This window comes from Rhinoraja longicauda, chromosome 40 (assembly GCF_053455715.1).
Source record: "Rhinoraja longicauda isolate Sanriku21f chromosome 40, sRhiLon1.1, whole genome shotgun sequence".
NCBI lineage: Eukaryota > Metazoa > Chordata > Chondrichthyes > Rajiformes > Arhynchobatidae > Rhinoraja > Rhinoraja longicauda.
Window position 1 is genome coordinate 10258157 of NC_135992.1, and position 5941 is coordinate 10264097.

Consider the following 5941-nt stretch of genomic DNA (forward strand, 5'->3'; position numbering starts at 1 on the left):
AAAGTTGAGAGAGCAGTGTGTGTGGGAGAGATTGGAGAGGGGAGAGAGAGACCGTACACGAACACCCACCACAGTAACCAGAAAGGTAAACCACAAGCATTGAACTTGTTTGCTGAGGCTGCATTCAGTGATCTCTCTCTCACTCACACACACAGTCACTGTCACAGTTACTGTGATCTCTCTCTCACACACTATGATCTCTCTCTCTCACACAGTTACTGTGATCCCTCTCTCAGTTACTGTAATCTCTCTCTCAGTTACTGTGATCTCTCTCTCACACACACAGTTACTGTGATCTCTCTCTCAGTTACTGTGATCTCTCTCTCACACACACAGTTACTGTGATCTCTCTCTCACACACAGTTACTGGGATCTCTCTCACACAGTTACTGTGCTCTCTCTCTCTCACACACACAGTTACTGTGATCTCTCTCACACAGTTACTGTGATCTCTCAGTCACAGTTACTGTGCTCTCTCTCTCACACACAGTTACTGGGATCTCTCTCACACAGTTTACTGTGATCTCTCAGTCACAGTTACTGTGCTCTCTCTCTCACACACACAATTACTGTGATCTCTCTCACACAGTTACTGTGATCTCTCTCTCAGTTACTGTGATCTCTCTCTCTCTCACACACACAGTTACTGTGATCTGTCTCACAGTTACTGTGATCTCTCTCTCAGTTACTGTGATCTCTCTCTCACACACACAGTTTACTGTGATCTCTCTCTCACACACAGTTACTGGGATCTCTCTCACACAGTTACTGTGCTCTCTCAGTCACAGTTACTGTGCTCTCTCTCTCACACACACAGTTACTGTGATCTCTCAGTCACAGTTACTGTGATCTCTCTCTCACAGTTACTGTGCTCTCTCTCTCTCTCTCACACACACAGTTACTGGGGATCATACCCCCTGGTCACAGCAGGCCAAGGCCTGGCGGATGACCAACTCACTCTCTGCCGTTCACAAGAAGTTTGTAAAAGTGTGGTGGCTGGACTCACCATGGCGGTGCCGGGCCGGGCCGGGCCGGGCCTGTCGTGTGCGGAATGCAGCTCCCCGCCTCCAGGTTACATGTCCCCTTCCTGACTACTAGGCCCAGGCCTCGCCCCCAGCACCGGGAACGGCCTACAATCCCTCCCCCGCCCGGCCCGGCCCGGCCCGGCCGCCACACCCCTTCCCAGCAAGGGGGGGGGGGGGGAGGAGAGAGAGAGAGAGAGAGTGCAGGGCTTCACGCTGCCCGCCCCCTGGCACAGGCCCCAGGCCCCGGGCCCGGCAACTGCAGCTGTGGCTGTGGCTGCGGCACTCACAGTGTCTGGCACTCACCCCAACACACACACACACAGTGAGGGGGGGGGAGAGGGGGGGGAGAGGGGGGGGAGAGGGAGGAGAGGGGGAGAGGGAGGAGAGGGGGAGAGAGAGGGAGGGGGGGGAGGGAGAGGGAGGGGGAGAGAGGGGGAGGGGGAGAGGGGGGGAGGGAGGGGGGAGAGGGAGAGGGAAGAGGAGGGGTGGGAGGGAGGGAGAGGGGAGGGGGTGAGTGGGTAGGAGGGAGAGGGGGGGAAGTGGGTGGGAGGGGGGAGGGAGAGGGGGGGAGGGAGGGGGATAGGAGGGGGAGGGGGGGGAGAGAGAGAGAGTGAGGGGGGAGGGATAGGGGGAGAGAGTGAGTGAGAGAGAGTGAGGGAGGGAGGAGGGGAGGGAGGGATGGGGAGAGAGTGGGAGGGATTGCTAAAGAGAGAACTGGATAGAGCTCTTAAGGATAGTGGAGTCAGGTGGTACGGGGAGAGGGCAGGAACGGGGTACTGATTGTGGATGATCAGTCATGATCACATTGAATGGCGGTGCTGGCTCGAAGGGCCGAATGGCCTCCTCCTGTACCTATTGTCTAAGCAAGAAAGAGTCGAAGAAGGGGCGTGAGGATGAGGGGGGTGAGAGTGAAGTGAGTACGGATGATACAAAATGGAGAGTATTGTGGATGTGCTGGCTTTTATTGTCACATGTACCGCGGTGCAGGAAAAAGCTTTTTGTTTGCATGCTAGCCTGTCAAATAAAAGACTAGACACAAAGTGCTGGAGTAACTCAGCGAGAGGCAGCATCTCTGGAGAAAATGGATAGGCAACGTTTCAGGTCAGGACCCCTCTTCAGATACGTCACTTATCCTTTATCGCCAGAGATGCTGCTTGACCCACTGAGTTACTCCAGCACTTTGTGGTTCATCTTTGGTATAAAGCAGTATCTGTAGTTCTCTGTTTCTAAAGAAAGACTGTGCAAGATGACAATCAAGCTGCCCAAATGATAAAGGGCAGAAACATTTTAGCGCAAGACAAAGTCCAATTGAAGATATGTAGTATCTACGCCAACGCCAAGGCCCCATAGAAAGCACACTGTGTATGAAGGAGCTGCAGATCCCGGCTTAAACCGAAGATAGACACATAATGCTGGAGTAACTCAGCGGGTCAGGCAACATCTGTGGAGAAAAGGATGGGTGACGTTTCGTGTCGGGTCCCAAAAGTTCATAGGTTTCCAATGAGGTAGATGGGAGGTCAAGATCACACTCCCCACCAAAGAAAATAGAGCAGAGCCTAAAAACCGTAGTATGTCACGGCGCCATTTTAGTAGGCAGAAACATGCAAAAGACTCGGGTTCGATCCTGACCACGGGTGCTGTCTGTGCGGAGTTTGTACTGTTCTCCCTGTGACCGCGTGGGTTTTCTCCGGGTGCTTCGGTTCCCATACCACATTCCAAAGACGGGCAGGTTTGTGTGTTAATCAAAGATACTAGAGGAACAAGATAGACCACTCGACCCTGAAAACCGTAGTATGTCACGGCGCCATTTTAGTCGGCAGAAACTTGCAGAAACATTTTAAAAGAAAAATAACAAAAATCTGTGAATTGATAGATGAGATATATTCTGCATTTTTTTTTGGTATCATCGCACATACTGTTTCCCGCAAAACACTGATTACACTGCAAGAGGCAGAGCGAACGGTGGGTTTTGCCTACTAAAATGGCACCTTTATGTACTCCACTTCAGTATAGGTGATTTCGACGGAGTGGTCTATCTTGCTCCGCTCTATTATCTTTGCTCCCCCACCCATCCATATCCTTCACTGCGCCTTCTCCCCCACCCTCCCCCTCCCCCACCACCCCCTGGACCCAGAGAGCCCTTCCCCCAAATGGGCTGCCACAGAAGTCACAAAGAGGAAACAAACATTCTATTTACATCTCAGGCAAGATGGAGCTAGCCTAACCACAGAGTGCTATTGCTCAGTGTTCGCAGTGAGGGGTGGTCAGAGGAGGATGCACACGCCGTGCTCCTGTGCACTCGATGTTACGTGGGTGCCGCCATCTCACAGCGAGGGTTTGGTGCTTTCTGTACAATGGGGGCTAAGATATCAGCGGGCTGAGTGTAGAGATGCAGCCGTGAAGACAGGCCCTTCGGCCCACCGAGTCCATGACGACCAAAGATACTAGAGGAACAAGATGGACCACTCCATTGAAATCGCCTATACTGAAGTGTAGTACGCAAAGGAGCGTAACATCCACCATTTTAGTAGGCAAAACCTGCCTCTCGCAGTGTAATCAGTGTTTTGAGGGACCAGTATGTGTGATGATACCATAAAAATGCAGAATATATCTCATCCATCAACTCACAGATTTTTGTTATTGTTCTTTTTAAATGTATCTGCAAGTTTCTGCCTAAAATGGCGCCGTGACGTACTACGGTTTTTAGGGTCGAGTGGTCTATCTTGCTCCTCTAGTATCTTTGATCCCGACCATCGACCACACTAGTTCTGTGTTATTCCGCTTTCGCATCCGCTCCCTGCACACGGCGGGGGATTTACAGAGGGCCAATTAACCTACAAACCCGCACATCTTTGGGATGTGGGAGGAAAGCGGAGCACAGGGGGGGAACCCACGCGCGCGGTCACTAGGAGAACGTGCAACATGGCGGCTCTTGTATACTGTCTCAGAGTACTATTCCTATACACTAGTGCTTAGTTAAAGTAAGATTGTGCTTATGTAGTTATACTTTTACTGAACTGTATGCGAAAAAGGAATTTAACTGTACATCAATACATGTGACAATAAAGTATACCATTGAAACTCCACCCGAGGAGTAACCTTGCCACAGACGGTTGTGGAGGCCAAGGTGTTTTTAAAGTGGAGGTTCTTGATTAGTAAGGGTGTCAGGGTTATGGGGAGAAGGCAGGTAAATGGGGTTGAGAGGGAAAGATAGATCAGCCATAATTGAATGGTAGTCGACTCAATGGGCCCGATGGCCTAATTCTGCCCCTTTCACTTATGAACTTATGAAGCTGTGAGGTAACAGCAATAGACAATAGACGCAGGAGTAGGCCATTCGGCCCTTCGAGCCAGCACCGCCATTCAATGTGATCATGGCTGATCATTCACAATCAGTACCCCGTTCCTGCCTTTTCCCCATACCCCCTGACTCCGCTATCTTTAAGAGCTCTATCTAGCTCTCTCTTGAAAGCATCCAGAGAATTGGCCTCCACGGCGTTCTGAGGCAGATAATTCCACAGATTCACAACTCTCTGACTGAAAAGGTTGTGCCCCTGTGCCAACATTAGTGTATACAAATGGGAGCAAAAGGCTCTGTACGAATGCAACATGTCTGCCCTGATTAAGTACGTGCCACGATGCGAGTCGAGAGGCGGTGTGTCAGGGAGCAGGAAAAGGAGAAACAATCGGACAGGAAGGCCCGATCTTAGCGGAACACCTCGGCTGCGAACACACCGCAGGAGGGTCCTTCACTCCCTGCCCTTCAGACAGCAAAGTAAAGGAAGCCACTGAAACAACACCCAGAGATTTCCCTGCATTTTCCATCCCAGTGTTCAGGCAGAGATAAGCATGTTTCCACAGGGACCGTTGACGTCCCTATACTTGGATCTGAATACGTCAGCCCACATCGGACGTAAACAATGTGAGAATATAGAACAACAATGATGCCAATTCCTGATGATCCGTGGAGTGAGCAAGTTACACGTGTCCACAACCTCGGCTCCAAACTCAGACCTCTAATCTCTACAATGAATTCAAACTCAGACCTGTAATCTCTACAATGAATTCAAACTCAGACCTCTAATCTCTACAATGAATTCAAATTCAGACCTCTAATCTCTACAATGAATTCAAGTTCTGATCGGTAATCTCTACAATGGATTTCAGCTCTGATCTGTAATCTCTTCAATGTATTCAAATTCTGATCTGTAATCTCTACAATGGATTTCAACTCTGATCTGTAATCTCTACAATGAATCCAAATTCTGATCTGTAATCTCTACAATGAATTCAAATTCTGATCTGTAATCTCTACAATGGATTTCAACTCTGATTTGTAATCTCTACAATGAATTCAAATTCTGATCTGTAATCTCTACAATTAATTCAAATTCTGATCTGTAACCTCTACAATGAATTTCAGCTCTGATCTATAATCTCTACAATGGATTTCAGCTCTGATCTGTAATCTCTTCAATGAATTCACGTTCTGATCTAAAATCTCTACCATGGAATTCAAATTTTGATCTGTAATCTCTACAATGAATTCAAGTTCTGATCTGTAATCTCTACAATGAATTCAATTTCTGATCTGTAATCTCTACAATGAATTCAAATTCTGATCTGTAATCTCTACAATGAATTCAAGTTCTGATCTGTAATCTCTACAATGAATTCAAGTTCTGGTCTGTAATCTCTACAATGGATTTCAGCTCTGATCTGTAATCTCTACAATAGATTTCAGCTCTGATCGACTATCCATGTCGAGTCTGAAGAAGGGTCCCGATCCGAAACGTCGCCTTTCCATGCCTTGCAGAGATGCTGCCTGACCTGCTGAGTTCATGAGCAACTGTCCAGCACAGGCTGTGCAGTCAACTGCTTCCGGGAGGAGTAAGGGCAGCAATCTGTGAGATATC